This window comes from Zalophus californianus, chromosome 4, assembly GCF_009762305.2.
Source record: "Zalophus californianus isolate mZalCal1 chromosome 4, mZalCal1.pri.v2, whole genome shotgun sequence".
Taxonomy (NCBI): domain Eukaryota; kingdom Metazoa; phylum Chordata; class Mammalia; order Carnivora; family Otariidae; genus Zalophus; species Zalophus californianus.
In genome coordinates, this window is record NC_045598.1 from 12,973,543 (window position 1) to 12,992,195 (window position 18,653).

General features: G+C 52.7%; 2 long non-coding RNA genes across 2 annotated transcripts; both read right to left on the reverse strand.

The window, feature by feature from the left end:
• Positions 1 to 1,049: 1,049 nt before the first annotated feature.
• LOC113911325 lies at positions 1,050 to 5,962 on the reverse strand. Its single transcript, XR_003516441.2, has 3 exons — positions 5,847 to 5,962; positions 5,527 to 5,719; positions 1,050 to 1,227 (listed from the first exon to the last, which is right to left on the reverse strand). It is a non-coding gene; the product is annotated as an uncharacterized LOC113911325 (long non-coding RNA).
• A 7,687-nt stretch (positions 5,963 to 13,649) lies between these two features.
• Positions 13,650 to 17,380, reverse strand: LOC113926852. Its single transcript, XR_003521432.1, has 3 exons — positions 17,245 to 17,380; positions 15,841 to 16,003; positions 13,650 to 14,025 (listed from the first exon to the last, which is right to left on the reverse strand). It is a non-coding gene; the product is annotated as an uncharacterized LOC113926852 (long non-coding RNA).
• Positions 17,381 to 18,653: the final 1,273 nt, after the last annotated feature.

Consider the following 18,653-nt stretch of genomic DNA (forward strand, 5'->3'; position numbering starts at 1 on the left):
CATGCTCAGGGCTCTGACAGTGGGAACTACGGGATCCAGGGTGGGGTGCTTAGAATCCCAGTGAAGTGAGGCCCCCAGGCCAAGGAACCAGGGTCACATTTGGGGGTGAGGATAACTCAGTACTGGCACCAACCGCCTTTCCCCTCATCAGCACCCACCCCACACACGGACAAAGCAGTTCTCCTCAGCTCCAGGCCTTCCAGTCCTGACAACTCATGCCTTCCTCCCCCCACCTCCCGAGCCTTTATATTCCCAGGCTTCTCTCTTCCCTGCGCCTCTCTCCTTCCCTTTCTGCCCCTTCACTGGCTTTTGTCTGCCAGGTTCCAACCTCTCCATCTTTCTGCGGTGCTGACAATCTCCTTTGCTCTCTCCTTCCACGTTCGGGAGACTATTGTCCTCCTGGCTGTCAGAGCCGATTCTGCATTTCCCCATTCAGGACGACATGCACTGGCCTCTCCCTGGACCCTCTAGTGGCCCTGCCCAGGAGCCAGACTCTGTCCTGAGGCCTGTCCCAGCCTCATCCCTTGGGAAAGGCTCACTTTGATCCCAGCCCACAGTCCTTCAGTGAACAGGAAGCGCCCTTGTCCCCCACAGCCCTCCCCACACCCTGCAGGAAGTGAGCTCTGTAAGAAGCCCATCAGGCTCATCCTCCTCCATCTCCCCGGGGACAGGAGGAAGGGACAGATGTCCGGCTTCTTCATCTCCCACCCAGCGCCAGGAATTTAGGAAGAGCGTGTTTTGAGTGACTGAGCCTCTGGGAATGAGCTCCCTGATACAAGTTATCTCTCAGGCAGAGAAGGTATCTCCTGCTCCTCGCTTCACCTCTGCCACCCTCCCCTCCTGCACGGACACAAAACAAATGCAAGGAAGCCCAAACCTGTTCCCATCAATTCTGCTCTAGAATGCTGTGGGGACGGGGGTTGCAGGAGAGTAAGCTTCCAGAAGCCTTGGTCTCACCGCCTGTGAAACCGGGTAATAGTGCCTACTCACAGGGCTGTTGGGAGGACCACCTGAGTTCCCAAATGGGAACCACTCACCTGCAAGCCCAGAGCACCGCGGACAGGCGTGGATGTTTGCTGCCACCATGACTCCTGGTGGTCGTGCTGCCCCAGGCTCCCTTCTGCCCCCAGCCTCACTTCCAATCTCAGCTGCTTCTTTCCCGCCCTGGGGAGCCAGATGACGTCCAGGTGCTAGAAACTGCAGTCCCCTCAGGCAGGTGGCGGATCCCTTGCAAGAACAGAAACAGTAGTAACGATACAGGTTAACAGTAAAGACCGGCTACTGTTTATTGCGTAGTTACCATGCGCCGCCCGTGAATGGCCTCGTTCAATCTTCACCAGATCCAACGAGGTAGCCACCACCGTTCCCTCCCCGTCCCAGATGACAGGCCCTGACTGGTGCAGCCCCTCTCCCCAGCCCACGGAGTGCTTCAGGGGCAGGGCATCAGTCTGACTCCATAGCAGTGTTCTGGCTGTCTCAAGTTGCCCCTCCCCCTTGCTGGGACTTCATTTCCCCATCTGTAAAATGGGTACCAATCCTAACAGGGCCTGGGGTGTGATGGAGACAGCAGTCCCAATAAGATTTGCTAAGGAGGCCAGGGGCTGCCAAGCCTGGCCTGCCTGGAAAGGGTTAAGGGGCTGGAGCTTGTCCAGGGGCTCTGCCTCCTCCTCAGAGGGTCCACCCTGACACTGGAGGCCCAGAGATAATTGGCTCCAGCAATGCTCCACTTCAGAGAGACCAGGGTATCAGTGAGGGAGAGGAGCATGCTGGAGCCCCAGGAGGCATTGCTGGCAGCCGGACTCCTGGGAGGGGTGGTTGGGGCTCCTCAGGGGGTAAGGGAGTGCGGGCACAGGGGCAACGGGGTCAGGGCTCTGAGGCCAGCGACCCCAGACTTGGCAGATGGAAGCCCAGAGAGGGGCCACGCCCCTAGTCCTATTACTGCCCCTCCCTCCTCAGGGGCTGCAACTATTAGTAGTAATAATAATAATCATACTACTGATCATCAGTAAGTTACCCAGAGCCCCTTCTCTGCCAGACACCTGCTTGGTGGCTAACATTACCTCGCTCACCCCCACAGCAGCCCTCGGAGACAAGACCGCTTCACTGGCCTCATTGCACAGGAGGGGAAAATGCAGACTTTCAGATCTGCCCAGGCTCACCCAGCTAATGGGCGGCTGGTTTTGAACCTGGGTCTGACTCTGAAACCTATGTCCTTTCTAAGAAGCTAGACTGCCTCATACGGGACCCGTTATTGATTCTCTCAGGCTTCTGTGTCCCCTCTCAAGCTCGGCACAGACCGGGGCGCACTTTGATGGGGTCACCATGACCGCTGGGGTAGGACAGACCTGGGTTCAAATCCTGACACTATGTAAACAAGAGTGCTGCACGCACGACACGCAGGCATGTTTGTGGGCACGCGCCTATGTTGTTGGTTGGTTAAGAGGTTCGTACAACCCCCAACCCACCCCCGACAGAGTAAATGTTGAGTAATTTCTCCAGCCCTAAGAATGCCTTGCATTTAGCCAGAACCCATTTGCATTTCGGGACCTTCCAACCCACCATCCTCTCTGCCTGGAATCTCCTCTCTTTTCCCACTTGGCTGTTTTCTGCTCATCCTTCCAGATGGTTCCTCCGGAAGCCTTGTTGGATTCCCTAGGCTGGGTTAGACGTGTGCCCTCCCCTTCCGGCCTGCGTAGCACTTTTAATAGCTCTCTCTTCCTGGTAATTGCCAATTACACATCTGTCTGGAGTACTGTGAGGTCCCTGCGGGCAGGGAGGGTGTCATACTCATCCTGCAACCCCAGCATCATGCAGCACTTGGAAGGTGGCAGAGCCAATGAGCAAAGAAGCGGACAAATGAAGAAATGAACAAATGGATGACAGGGAAATCAGCGTGAGCTGCATTCCTGTCTTGCCACGTTCGGGGTCAGAGACATGGGTGACAGAATCCCACCCCTGTCCCCAGGCACCCCCACCCCCACCAGTGTTCCTCTCCTCAGCATTAAAATGTGCCTGTTGCCCTTGCTGAAGATGCTGCCTGGTCATGAATCTAGAGGGTCAAGACCACGGTGACTTCTAGACTCTGTAGCCACTGGCCAAGGGTGAGATCTAGAGATCATGGGGCCAGTGTGACATGAGATATCAAGGGGTGGGTGTCCCTGAGAGACTCGATTTCCTCTGAATTTGCCTGGATTTGCACACCACTTGGCTATTCCCTGAGAGAGGGGAGAACACATGTACCACAGTACATGGCTGCAGAAATCTACATGCTCCTTATTCCAAGCATTCCCCCTTCCCCTGATCTTCCTGCCAGAGGAAGAACTAAATTTATTGTGAATTGGCACGTATCCCCTGGCCCTTGCCCAACCCCATCCTCATCTCTGTCAGAGAAGTAAAGTCTACTTCCTTTGCTTTGGACACAAGCAAAGAAGCTTCTGGACTTCCAAATGCTGTCTTCCAGGAAACTGGAGTTTGAACATGATGCCTTGGGCAATGTGACCAAAGGAGAAAGTTCTTACTGAAATCCCCACATCGTAAAATGTCAGGATGTCTGCGGTCTTTATTTATAGACAGATTGCTTTTCAACTTTTCTCACTCCAACATTTCGATGCGTTATTCCTGAAGATAAATGCACATTATGATTTCATAATAGAAATTGCATTTCTCCCCCGTGTCACCTCTAAGCATGTATATACATAAATATGGCACATTGCCTCCGACAGTAATTTAAAAGGCACTTTGGAGAACATATTGATCATGACCAGAGAACGGGGCTGGCATGGTCTCGATTTCATCGAAGTCCGCCTCCTCCCAGCCCCTGCCCTCCCTCTTCTTCTTTGTTCGGATCCTGAAGCTTGGGGACTTATGATTTCCATTTATCTTTGTACATCATGATGTTTGTTTATAGGCACCAGGGGCTTTGGGGAGGGGATGAAATTTTATAACTCCAAAGTGTAAACAAGGAATGAAAAATGTAGCCTTCTACCAGAGTGAGTTCCCTGGAGGCAGCAATCCTCTATCTCACTCCCTCATGGACTTGAGATGGTGTGGGGTGGACACTGTCCTCCGCTGCCTCGGGGCCACCTGGTGTACGATTTCCTTTTAGCTCACCAGCACATTCTCCTACAATTGAATTCCTTGTCCAGCCGGAGCACCCTCCTCTCTACTCGTCTGCCTCCCGGGGACCTCAGGCTCCCCTGGGAATACTCACCTCCTCTTAGCACTTTGAGCCACTCCCCATCACTCCTGGAGACTACTAGAAAGTCACCTCTTCTAGGGAGCCTCCATGACTACTCAGACCTGCATCCACCCTCTCTATGGCACCTTCCACACTCTGCCCATTTTAAAGATGATTTATCTTTGGGCTCCTTTAAGATCGCATTGTCTTAGACCAGGTAGCTCAGTGTGTTGGAGGTAACCAAGCTGGAATTTGCTGGGCCTCTACAATAATACACCAAGCAACTATCTTGAAGGGTAGTGTTTTATCCTCCCATTTTACAGAATAGAAACCGGAGGCTCAAAAATGTCAACCTACCCTTGAGTCTTGAGTCTTGAGTCTTGAGGCACTAAGTGGAAGAGCCTTGATTCAGACTCTCCAACGTTTCATCATGCCAATGGGGCTAGGGTTTGGGGGTCCAATTTTCAAGAAGCCAAATACTTTTCCAACCGAGAAGAATATCTCCAGAGCTGTCCACTGACAGCAACCATGGTGCGGCCAAGTGTTCTGTAGATACCCTCCTCTGGTCCCAAGGGGGGCAGGCTGAGCAAGGCTTAGCTCTACCATCACCACACCCTCTTTATCTTTATCCTATCTCCCTGGCCCTCCTCAACCTCTTCCATTGGCCCCTCTCCTCTGCCCACTCCTTCAACATCAATATTCCCTCCACTTTGGTCTTGGAACTCCTCTCTTCTTCCTTTCGCTCTTCCCAGGCTCTCTCACCCAACCAACCCCTCTCTCCAGCTTCAAGGATCATTTTTCCCTTGGCAACGTTCCAATCCCCATTCCGGCTCAGATCACTCTCTTGACTAGCCGTCCACTGGATGTCTCCATTGGGATGTCTTGTAGGTCTCTCAAAGGTAATCTGGCAAGGATTGAGCTAAACGTCCTACCATCTTAGTGGGGGTACCATCACACAAAGCCAGAACCCTGGCCATCATTCTGGATTCCTTCTCTATTATCACATCCATTCATTACCAGCCCCTCTATCTTCCACTTCTTAATACTTCTGGATGATCTCTCTTCTCCCTGTCTCCCTATATTATATATTAATTCAGGCCACCACTCATTCAGACTTGGCATAGCAGTGCCCTCCTAACGTATCCCCCAGTCGCCACTCTTACCCCTTCCAGTCCACTCCCCATATTACAGTCAGAGTGAGCTTCCTTGGGCAGAAAACTGGCCCCACCCATCATTCTCTTATTTACATCCATCATGGTGCCCGTCGATGGCCAACGGGGGCAGTTCCTCCCTCTTGGGTCCTCCCTCTCATTCCAGGCACATGTAGTAAGCACTCAATAAACAGTTACCAAACGAATTCTCTGCCACTTCTCCTTGGGTCCACTCTCTGGGCTTTGTGCCGGTTAACTTTTCCTTCCAGAGTCTCTCAGGAACGATTCTGCTTCAGCATCTCAGCTCTGCCACGGAGCCAAGACTGTGGGGGCTGAGCTGGCCTTTGCTTCTGCCATTAGCGGTCTTCCCCTCTCAATTACATGGTAATCCCTGTTAAAATTACAAATTTATTTATAGCTTTCCCCCCCCTTCCTTTTTTTTCCCACCCGGCAATTTTTATGGCTCATCGGCCATAACAAATTCTACTTCATAAAGCAAAGGCACACGTTATTATTACCTTATGGAAATAGGCAGCAGCGGCAGACTCCGTTCCCAGCCGGCGTGTTGTCTCCCCGAATCCGTAATGGTTTCAATCAACGCCCCCGTGGGATTTGTTCCGCTCTTTGAGGCCGAGAGCATTTGGACCTGGAGGTGGTATATCGGCCTCCGAGCCAGCCGGAGGGACTCTGGATTTTGGTGGTTGTCCTGGTGATTCTATTTTGTCCAGGAATAAAGAGATCACGCTTGTGTGTGATATTTACCGAAAGCTCTCTGTAAGTATCGTTATGGTAACCGTATGAAGCAGGTGCTGGTCATAAGCCCATTGTACAGGTGAGGAGAGCGTGGCCCAGAGACCCTCTGAACTGCAGGTCAACATGGCACGGTCAGGGGCTTCTGTGGGGGGAGCCACAGGCCACCTTGTTGCCTCTGCTTGGCTCTGGGAGGCGCAGGGGGTTAGGGTAGGGGCTACAAATGAGCACTGCCGGACTTCCCTTACTCTGTTCACTCCTCCCTGCCTCTGTATCCAGGTCTGCTCATATTTGGGAAGAAAGTACACATCAGAGAATGACAAGGCTCCCTGCTGCTTGGGCGCAGAGCTAGAAATGACTAGCAGGGCACCCTTCTTCCAGCCTCCCTTAGATGCCTCCAAAGTCAGAGAACTCACTAACTGAAGAGCTGGCTCACTCCTGAGAAGTCCGACTTGCACATAATTTTCCTTCCATGAAAGCCCAAGTGGGCAATGCTGTCACTTCTTTCTGTAGCTCCTAGTTTGGCTTTTGGAAGCCACAGGATCTAGGCCAATCCTTCCGGTCCACTTCGCCTGCTTGGCCATTGCAGGCAGAACATCAGAGTTGGAAGGGGTTCACAGAATTCACATCTCCCTTCTTTGTACAATGGGGCTGCCATCATTGCAGCCCTGAGCTAGTTAACGTGCCTCACTTCCCTCATCCACAGGGCAGGACCTGTCATATATGACATTTGTCAGAGACCTGGCCCCAGAGCTGGGGCTAGACCCCAGCGTCCAGCCCCCTCATTTGCTGCCTTTGGTGACCACAGTCTGCAGAAAGTAGAGTGGGCCAGGATGGGTCTGACTCCAGCGATGCCTACTCCCCAGTAACCCCTGGTTTACTCTGGCATGCAGCATAGCCCCAGCCTGGCCTGTGCAAACTGTCGGGTGCTTTGTTTCAACCATATCTTTCTCCACATCTGTCTGACGAATTTGGCTGCTGGAGGTGGTCCAGGGTTTTGTTCCAGAATGCATAAGAGGGGTAGGATGACTCCCAAGTCCCAATCACCCCAAAGCCAGGCTGGAAGCTCTGGGGTCCCTTTCCTGGCCCTTAAGGTAAACACTTGCTGAGTCCTGAAGGCAGCCTTGTAGAGCAGAAAGGAAAAGCAGGGACCCTGGAGGCAGAGAATGCAAGTTCCAGTTCTGGCTCTTTCTCTCACCAGGTGTGTGGCCTGACTCAAAGCTCTCCCCTTCTTTTGGTCTCAGTTTCCAAATCTGTACAAGAGAGATAAACATATGCCAGTCAAAGGGCCATTGCGGGGCTTTAAGCAAGAGGAGAGAAGGGAAGCACCTGGCGTGGTGTCTGGCACACACTGGACTCTCGGCTGGTACTGGCCTTCCCCATCCCAGCACCCTTCTCAAGCACCCTGGTCTTCGCCGCATACCCCCCAGACCTCAGCCTCCTCTGGCTCGCACAGGAGGATCACGGTTACCATGGCAACCTGCGGGCAGCTCAGCTCCTGGTCCCTCTGGGCTCCTGCACCCAATCCACCCAGCCCAGCTCAGGCAGCTGCCAGGGCAGGGCGATGGTGTGGGTGCCATGTGCCCTTCCTCTTGGAGCTGACCCCCCTACTGAGAGATTTTAAGGGGTATTGGACTCAGAGGGCTTAATGGCTTTTTCAGTTGGCAGAGGCCCTGCTGCTCCCCTTCCCACCTGGATCTACTTGGGTCCCTCACAAGGAAGCCTGGTCAGGGTCCAGACTGGTGTTTAGAGAGCTCTTTCTGGTAGCAGCCCTCTTCCTCCTATGCCCTGCTTCCTCCAAACATTGGCTCAGCAAACCCTCTCCCCAAACCCCCTTGGCCGGGCAGGGTGGGTCTGGGTGAAGGCATGTCAGTGCAGAGAGTGGAGGGCTCTGAAATCAGAGAGGCCTGGGTTCAAGTCCTCGCTCTGCATTTACCAGCTGTATGAGCTGCCGTGACAAAGCACCACCAACCGGGGCTTCAACAACAGACATTCACTGTCTCATAGTCTTGGAGGCTAGACGTCCAAGGTCAAGGTGCTGGTCCCTTCGGAGGGACCTGACAGAGAATCTGTTCCAAGCCTCTCTCCTACCTTCTGGGGTTTGCTGGCAACATTTGGCATTCCTTACCTTGTAGACGCATCGCCCCAATCCCTGCCTTCACCTTCACAGGTGCTCTCCTTGTGTCCATGCCTGGGTCTGAATTCCCCCTTTTTATAAGAACACCAGTCATAATGGAGTAGGAGCCCACCCTACTCCAGTCTGAACTCATCCTAATTGTATTTGCAATGACCCTATTTCCAAATAAGGACACATTCCCGGGTACTAGGAGTTAGAACTTCAATGTGTGCATTTTTGAGAGACACAGTCCAACCTATAACGCTAGCCGGGTGGCCTTGGGCAAGTCGCATCACCTCCTGGGGACTTCGAAATGCTCATCTTGGAAATGAGAGTAAATATAGTAAAGTCTTCATTCAGTGGTTGAAACGATTAAATGGGACGGTGTATATAAGTTGGTTAATCCAAGACTAGCAGAGAGCAGAATTGGTAACTAACTGCTATGAATTCCCATTTGGGGGAGGACTCCTTCCCTCACGGGGCATGCTCATTGGTCCCCTTTGCTCCTGATGTGGGGGGGGGGGGTAGTGAAGAGATGCATGGCAAGAAGTTCTAAGCCTTGGGGCCTCATCCTTCTGATTCCAGACTCCGAGCAACCTCAGTGGGACCACACTGTTGGCATTCACTCACCAGTTTACTCTACAAACGCCCAGTGCTTTATGCATTTTGTTTCATCTTTGCAAACCTTTGTAGTTTTCATCGTTCTATTGTTATTTCCATTTAATGGATGAAGAAACTGAGGCTTGGAGGGCTAGTGTGGCTTGCCCAAACTCACGGCGGGGGCCAGCTCACCGGTTCAGATCTCAGAGCATGGATGTGCCTGGGGCAGCTTTGCCATTTCTCTCCTGCACGGGCCCTTCTCTGAGCCCTCATGTGCTCCCATGTTCTCACCACCCTGCATGCAGCCCCTGGTTATAATTTTTTGTATTTATATCTTCCCTTTGCTTGTCATCAGGCTGTTTATCGGCACGCAGTGATGCACCCGTGTTAAATATATATGCATCTGTGTGTGTGTGTGTATGTGTGTGCCTTCCTAGTTATATTTATGCAGCTCTTCCGAGGATTAATTTAGCCAAATAACTGAAGCTATTTAGGTAGTTGACATTCACACTGTGAAGGAATGCGGGCGCTAAGTCAGCCAGGCACTGGCTTTGCTCCCAGGCCTCCCGAGGACTCAGTTTCCTTAACTTGGGGTGAGTGTGACAGAGAATGCAGGAGCTCAGCAAGCCCAGAGTTTGAATCCTGGCTTTACAATGGGGAGCCACATGACTCTGGAGGAAATCCATAATGGGCCTCAGTTTGTTCAGCTAAAAAAGAGGTCTTTTTCTTGCAGAGCTGTTGCAAACTTTAATCGATTCAATGAATGTAAACTTTTCATAGCAGGTGCTTATTGTTTCATTCTGTTTTTTTCCCCTTCTGTCCCTTCATGTGGCTCCTAGAGGCATATAAAATGAAGTTAAAATGCCCTGGCTTGGTCCCTGAGGTCCTCAACCCTGTTGTCTTTGCTGATCTTCTTTCCTCCATGAGTTACCTTCTCTTGGTCGCTTCTCGCCATGCCTGGAAGGGTGGTTTGTTTGGGATGGCTGATGCTATCGGCGCCCTTTCAATCCCTCTCTGGTGCTCACTGCTCTGGTGCATGCCAGCCTCACGGGGTCCCCCGGCCAGCATGTGGGAGGGTTTTCTCTGGGTGCCAGAAACCACTCATCTGCTAGAGGGGCAGGCTGGAGGTGGGAGCAGCCGTCAACCACAGACCAAAGAGAGGGTGTGTAAATACCCCACCTCCCTCGCTCCTCGGTCAGAATAACTCACAAGTTTGTTCTACACTCTCACTCACTGTGCCCCAGTGGACTGGAGCACCTGTTGCCCACAGCAGAAGCCAGCTCCATAATGTCTGGTTGGCTTTCTTCTCTTCCTTTCCCTGTCTCCCTCCCTCATGCTCCCACAAGGTGTGTCCAGGATCCCCTTCAAAATAAATTCTATGCACTCAAATCCTTGTCCCAGGGTCTCCGTCTGGGGAAACCCAACCTAAGAGCAGGTAGGGTTACTCGAACTTTCTGAGCCTTGCTTCCTCATCTGTGGCGTAGGGGTAGTGATCACAGTACTTGCCCCTGGAGGCATGAGGTGATGGAATGAGATGACCTGTCCCTCACTGGCCGGCTGCAGCTTGGTCCACCGCCCTCCTCTTCATGGAGCTTCTATTATTTATTGATTTGCATGTGGTCTTTCTTCACAGAGAGTGCTACCCTATCTAGAAGATGAGCTCCGTGAGCAGCGGTCCCCATCGCTTTTTTGCACTGTTGTTCTTCTGCACCATGGACAGCGAGCACTGAGCCCATTCTGCCCCCAGACATGATTGTATCTCAGGGCTTCTCACTCAAGAGCTCAGCTCCTTTGGCCTCTCACTTTGCTCTAGCTCTTCCCACCACTTTGCATTCCTGCTCTGTCCAGCTCTATTCATCCTTTACAGCCCAGGGAGCTTCTCAGGTCAACTCTGGCCCTTACTGAACCCTGCTTCCTCCCTGACTCTCCACTGAGGCCTGTCCTTGGGGGCCCAGACTGAGGTCTTGGGCCTGGAGCAGCACCTGCTCAGCCCGTCGTGGCTCTCCTCTCTCATCCTCCTTCCCAGGTTCCACTGAGATGCACCCAAAGCACCTGCAGCTCAACCCCTCCTTGGTTAGCAACAGCAAGCAGAGAGTGTAACTGAGGACCTCTCCGGACCTCTCCATGGCCACCTTCACAAGACCCCTCCCTTCCGTCGGGACTTCCTGACCACAGGCACACGCAGGTCCGCTCAGCCTCGCACTTGTGTCCAGCCTGCCTGGTGCTGTTTCTTAGCATCTTTGTGTGTGTCCAGCCTCACATGTCAAGAGCAGCAATGTGGCTGTGCTTCCTCTTTACCTCCCTCAAAATGACTGAGACAGTTCTGGATGTTGCAGGGGAAAATCAGTGTGTTGAATTGCATGGAATTAGGAACAAAGTGTCGGGCTGGGGCAGGATGTTCAGAAGACCCGGGCCAGACCGACCTGCTCCACGGCCTCAGGGAACCACTTCCCTCTCTGGGCCATGCTTTTTCTGTGCATACTCCAAGAAGGGTGGGCAGGAAACCCTCCAGGATGCCCCCAGCAGAGCGCATGAGCCCCTCCCTGAGCATCTAGCATATGCCCGTGTGCTCACAGATGTGATCCCACTTTGTCTCGACCGCGCCAAGTGGTTATGAATGTCTCCATTTGCAGCACAGTTTCTGAGGCCAGAGGGGCTGGGGTCTGGAAGGCTGGGAGGTCTCTGCCCTCCAGCCAGACCTCTGGGAGAAGCTGCCCGGCCTGGGGAGGGGTGGGACAGAATGAGGACCATGGCAGCTGGGCCTAAAGGCGCTCCCATGAGTCTTGTGCAAGCCACCTTCCCCAACTTCCACTGTTGTCCTGGTGAGAGCCCTTGCTCACCCCGCCACCCCGATTTTCTCCAGTTGCAGATAGGAATAATGATAACGCTATCCCACTGCATTCACGTGAGAATTCAGTGAGTTCATAACACTAAAGGACTCAGCTTGGGCTTGGCAGAGTCAGGTTCAATAAACACCAGACGCTGTTATTATTTAACTTTGTTTTTATCATTCTCTTTCTTCCCCATCATTACTAGTCTAGTGTGGGGCTTTAAAGCTGCAGTTTCCCCTTGCATCTGTCCTAGGTCCCCTGGTCTGCCGCCCGCCTGGCCCCCAGGACCAGACCCCTCCCTCACACAGCTCGGCCACCAGCAGAGTGCCTGCCCCACACCGGTCAGAGGGGTGCACTCACACAGGGCGTTGGGCTTTGCTACACTTGGTCCCACACGGGGTCATGGCAGACAGGACCCAGGATCAAGGCCTGAACCTAAGGCCACCCATAGGCCGGTGTGAGTCTGCCCAGCCTGGGAATACTAACAAACTCATACTGACCCTGTCCTGTGCATTCAGCGCATGACCTCACTGAGCCTCACTGCCGTTCTCTGAGGCTGGTGCTGTCATCATGCCCATTTCACAGATGTGGAAACAGAGTTGTGAAGGTGAAGCAACTTGCCTAACATCAGGATTTGGCCAGATCTGTCAGAATCCAGAGCAGGCACTTGGGGAGCAGCACACCCTGTCCCCTCCTTCTGCGTGGTGATGAAACCAAGTGCACAAGTCCTCCTTAGTGAACCACTCAGCTCTGAGTACCCCTGCTTACTGCAGATGTGGGGTGGGAGGGGGCACAGATAGTCAGGGAGTGGAGAGGAGCAGACATGGCCCAGCACCGTGGCAGGCAGGCTGGGACCTGAGGCCAGGATTTAGCCAAAGCCCCAAGAGCCGGCGTCAGGCACTGTGTTCCAGGCAGCAACGCCTGAGAGAAGCTCCATTCTCCACGAGACCACGAGCAGCAGCTGGGGTGGTTCCCCCTGCCCCGAGGAGCCCCGAGCACATCTCCATCCCTGGCAAGCTGAGTGAGCCAACCCAACACCGCCTCGACCTAACACCACCATCACGCTGCACCACGGCTCAACGACACGGTCCCGGCCGCTGTCACCCCCATCCCCAGTCTTGGTACCTAATGCTCATGGAGGTCTCCACGCCGCCTGCACCATCAACATAACCACATGCGTTCACTCACTCAGGCGTTTATTCAGCAAATACTCACGAAGCCCGTTAGGTGCCAGGTGCTCTTGTCACCACCGGAAATGCAGCAGCGAACAAAACAGAGTGTCAGCTCTCAGGGATCTCATCCGTCACCGTCCCGAGCCCTCTGTGACCTTGGCCACCAGCACCGGCACCACCTGGTATGTACCGGGCATCAACTGTGTGAACCGTACCAGGCTGGGAGCTGAGCGGGGACAGAGGCACCGTGCCCGGCAATGCACGTCCTGCTTCCCACTCTGTCATCGGTGCTCTTTCCCAGGACACACCCCCAGTACCAGTGCCTCCAGCTGGTACCCCTCAAAGCCTGCCACTGGGAGTATAGTGGTGTGACCCACTTGGAAGTCTTCTAGTGCGGAAAGAAGCTGATGCTTCATCACAGAGGCAGTTGCATTTCCCCAGAGCAGGAAAGGTTACAAGACAGACAGTGGCTTCCCCCCATCAACACACACACACAAAAACAAAAGAAAATCCAAAAATGCCCATGAGATGCCAGAGAGGTGCTGAAGAGAACACTGGGGTTTGTAACGAGCTCAGCAGCCTCTGGCCATGCAGCAAGACCCCCTTAAGGAGTAACTGACAGGTCGATAAGGACGCTTGGGTGGGGTGGGGGTGGGGGGCAAGGGAGCCTTACTTCTCTGGCTGCAAATGAGCCCATCCATTCACCCAAGTGGCTCCCCCCCAGCACCCAGCTTCCTCCTGACCCGGCACTCCATATTACAGAGGGGCTCCATCGGCTCCCAGGCCTGGGATTTCTTTAAATGGTGAGCGAGCCATGTGGCTAAAGTGCGTGTTAAGCAATGTTTATTACAATCAATAAATCATGGTCCCATATCTGATCCAGAGACGGAAATGGCTCGTGAGCCCTAGCTGCGGGGGAGAGTAAGGGTGACTGCAGCCCCTGAGATAAGGCAAAGCCGATGGAGGTCGCCTCTCCATATCGGCTGCGAGAGGCTGGTGTGCGCCAGAGCCCCGGTCTCTTCTCTCCTGCTGGTTCCTCTTCCGCCTGTCCCTTGGAGGAACCTGGGGAGAGCGGAGGGCCCGTCTTTCCTCCACCTGAGCAGGCATGTGCCTTACGGGGCCGGGTGGGCTCCACAAAGAGCGGGACGTGGACGAGAAGTTTGTCGGATCTCCTTTGGTGATGTCTGTTCTCATCGTGGGTCGAAGTTTGGCTCCGTTCCTGGCAGGTCTGGAAGGGAAGCAGGGTGGTGGATGGGGAGATGAGATGACATGTCACATTCAGAAAGTCTGCAGCCTTGCATGGGTGGAGAGGCACACTATGGACAGGCAGTGCCATTACGTTTCAGAACAGTGTCTTGTTATCACAAAGAGCTGGGTTCAAATCCCAGCTTCGCCACTTCCTTGATGTTGTGACCTAACCTCTGCGAGTGCCCATTTCCTCGTGTCTGAAGCGGGGGGAAGGGGGGGGAGGGAAGAGCCTCACCTGTCTCACAGGGTCGCTGGAGAAAACAGCGAGTTAATGTGCATAGATGTACTCAGTGCAGGGGCTGCAAATGACACCTGTTGTGGGAGGCTGAACCATGGCCCTGAAGATGTCCTCATTCTAATCCCCATACCTGGGGGTGTCACTTACATGGGGAAAAGGACTTTGCTGAGAGTCTTCAGATGGGGAGGTGATCCTGGATGATCCAGGTGGGCCGTAATCACAAGGGCCCCTATAAGGGGAGGGGCGGTCAGAGTAGAAGGCCATGTGACAACAGGAGCAGAGCCAGAGAGAGAAGGTGCTACTCCATCGACATTGAAGATGGAGGAAGGGGCTACACGCCAAGGAATACAGGCAGCCTCTAGAAACAAGAACAGGTAAGGAAACAGATTCTCCACTGAAGGTTCTAGACGGAACCAGCCCTGCCAGCCCCTTGATTTGAGCCCCACAGGACTCATTTCAAACTTCTCACCTCCAGAACTGGAAGAGAATACATGTGTGTTGTTTAAGCCCCCGGGTTTGTGGTAATTACAGGAGAAACGAGAGAACTAGTTCATTGGTGAAGACAGGGGTGTTAATGATGCTGGTGCCAACTACTGAGATGCTTCCCAGGGTCCCTTGGGTGGTGCAGGTCACCTGGCCAAGCATGGAAAGTGAGACTAGCTAAGGAAGACTCAACTTGTACCACTTGGCATGACCAGGACAGACCAGGTGAGAAGGTGGAGTGTCACATGGATTTCTGGAGACAGGACAGGAGGTCCCTTACTGGTAAAAGGCCAGAGCAAACCTTCTTTGATGCATGAGACACTAGCCCAGGGCTCCTTACAAACCCCAGGCTCTAGGATGAGGATCAGTCCTGGACCTCAGGGTGGAGCATGGTAAAGCCTCCGACCATGATGTCCATGAGCTCCAGCCCCCTCGAGAGAAAGAGTGGGGGACTGTTAAAATGAGGAGGTTATTTTCTCATGAATCATGTTGTCCTTTAGATGGATGCAGGGGCCCGATCTCAGGATCTACTCCACGAAGAGAGGCTCCTCCTACTCCCAGATCAGACAGACGAGCCATCCTCAGCAGAATGACTCAGGCTGGTGGGAAGCAGTGGCCGACAGTGTCCTTTTCTTTAATTGGAGCTGCTGGTTCTCCTGGAGGCTGCTCGTCTGCAGCAGGAAGGACTGTGTGGGGCAGGGGTGGCTCCCAAATTCTGGCACCCAGATTAGCCATGGCAGAGTCATCCTGGGAACGGAACCAATGCCCAGAGATTTCTGCTCACTGGTCTGGGGTGGGGCATTTGCAGTTTTAGGCAGTAGGTTTGGGAAGCGCTGGTTTGCACGTTGGTTTGCACAAGCAATGTCTACGAGGCACACGGAAAGCTTGGCAAAGAGAGAGAAAAAGAGATGGGAGGAGTGGAAATGAGAACAAGGAAAGTGAAAGAAGGAGAACCAGAAAAGACAAGGTCTTGAGTAGAGAACCCGCCATTGGTGGGGGCCTCTCCAGATGCCAGGCCCCTTCACTCCTCCCTGGAGCCCCATGACATTAACGCTTCTATTTATCACGACTCACCATTGTTCGGCTCAGGAGATCAGGGCCCAAGGAGGTTATGCAGCGTGTCCAAGGTCAAGGTCACACACAGACAATGGGCTGGGATCTGACGACGTTCATGGTCATTGTGCCGCCGGCCTGGCCCCTTGAGTGCGTGTGTTCCCTACGTACTCCAGCTGAACGACTGGGAAGAAATTATTGTGCCCTTGGGTCCCTGGGAGAAGGAACAACTTTCCAGCTGGAGATTCAAGGCTGCTGCCTTGGTTCCTGGGCCCCATCCTAATCTCAGGCTTTAGGGACTTCACCAGGAAGATGTGAAGTCTTATTTTCCAAAGCAGAGCACCTTGGGAGCTCACCAGAGCCTGCTCCTCCCCCCCTCCTCCCAGGGCCACCTGCTCCAGGGGCCCCCAGAGCTGGCCACAGCAATGGCCTCTGCCCTATCCCATGTGCTCCAGACTTGTTCCTGCTCCGAGCCGGCTTCCCTTGGCTGCACATCTCAGCTGCTTATCTCAGTTATGGCTCTGGCCCTCTGGACTTGACATTGGGCATGGCTCTTCCCCATAAGCCTCTGTCCCCTTCCCCAAGGCCATACCTCCAACCCACCAAACCGGCTTGTTCTACTTCAAATGGTCTACTTGACTGGCTTTTCTTCCCCCCACCCCCGGTTTAGAACAGTGCTGGGGATAAACATTCCCACCCCCCCAACCCTACACCGAGACATTAAAATTTTTTGTCCGTGGTGCTTGTACCCAGGGGAGCTCGGGGTGGGGGGAAGCTCGGAGGGGGGGTCTTGTCCTATTAGTTTTTATCTTGTATTTGTATTGAGGGGTGATCCAGTTCACCTCTAACCTGGAATCCCCCGAGTGTGACTGGCAGGGATAGAGCCATCCAAAAGAGGTGTGATGATAATCTCAGAAGATGATGGAGGCAGGGGAGGGGGGGAATGATGCCTGCTTCCTCTCTCCCCCACCCCTTGCAAACCACTCTCAGCACAGTAGCCAGAACCATGACCCTGATGCTCACATATAAAGTCTCTCTACTGCAGGGTTTCTCATTGACATTTTGGACGGGATGATTTTTTGCTGTGGGGGATTTTCTGTGCATTACAGGATGTTTGGCCGCATCCCTGGGCTCTCCCCACTAGATTCCAGTAGTTCCCATCTCCAGTCATAAGAGCTAAAATTATCTCCAGATATTGCCAAATGTCCTGTTGAGGGGGGGCAACATTCCCCCTAGCTGAGAACCACTGCCCAAGAACTGCAAAGACTCCCGTGGTTTCTCTGGTGGATTACATCATAGTTCCTAATTCTTTGTGTATGCCCTTAGCCGCAGGCCTTTCTAGTCCTTTCCTTTAGAGACAGAGTACATTTTCCCATTGCCGTGATTGCTGTGGCCAGCAGAACGAGAGTGGAAGTGACAGCGTACCAGTTCCGAGATGAGACCTGAAGAGACATCACCTGTTCTGCTCAGCCATTGCCTCAGGAAGCCCGTGCCTGGAGGAGGATGTGTTGTGTGGAGCAAAGCTGAGTCCCACCCACAGTTGGCACCAAGGCCAGCCAAGCCCAAGCTGCGCTAGGCTGCCCCCAGCCAGCCGGCAGATGTGTGATTGAGGGCAGGTGATCGCTACTTCAAGCCATTGGGTGGTTATGCAGCATTGTTATGCAGCATTATGTGGCAACAGCTGACTGATACATCTTCCTGTGGAAACCGGGAGAAACCCTGAGGTCTTTGCTCTGACCCAGGAAGCCCTGCATGGTTTGACCTCTGCCTCATTCTCTAAAGGGTGGGGGATGGGTGCACATGCCAGGCACAGGGAAGAATTCAGCAAAAGACTCTGAGACAAGGCCAAGTTCAAGGGACAGAAATAGGCTCAGTGTTAGGCAGAGACCAGACTACAGCTGCAGGCTCCTGTTTCAGAAAACCTATACCTATATTACAGGTATAGCCAGAATTGAAAACCTGAACATTCCACCCTCATGCACTACTGGTGGGAATGTAAATTGGTGCGGCCCACTATGGAAAGCAGTATGGATTTTCCAAAAAAAAATTGGAGATAGAATTACCATGAGATCCAGTAATTCCACTACTGGGTATTTACCCCCCCGAAAACGAAAACAGTAATTGGAAAAGATACATGCACCCTATGTTTATTGCAGCATTAGTTACAATAGCCAAGACATGGAAGCAGCCCAAGGGTCCATCCATAGACGAATGGATAAAGAAGTGCGGTGTCTATAGACAATGGAATATTACTCAGCCACAAAAAAAGAATGAGATCTTGTCATTTGTGACAACATGAGTGGAGCTAGAGGGTGTTATGCTGAGTGAAATAAGTCAGAGAAAGACAAATACGATATGATTTCATTTATATATGGAATCTAAAAAGCAATAGAACAATCAAAAACAGAAACAGTGCCATAAATTCAGAGAACAAGCTGATGGTCACCAGAGGGGAGGCAGTTGGGGGGTTGGGCAAAATGGGGGAAAAGGAGTGAGAGATACAGGCTTCTAGTTATTGAATGAGTGTGTCTGGGATGAAAGGTGCAGAATAAGGAATATAGTCAATGATATTGTAATAGTGCCATATGGTGACAGACAGTAGCTATGCTCATGGTGAGCACGGTGCAACGTACAGACTTGTCAAATCACTGTGTCATGCACTTGAAACTAGGGTAACATGGTGTGTCAACCAGGCTTCAATCAAAGAGTAAAAAATTTAAAAAATTAAAATAGCAGCCAGGACATTCCAATTCTAGATTCTAGGTGTGCCTTTATCTCCCACACCATAAATAAAAATGATTATTATTATTATTAATATTACTATTAAGCTCTTC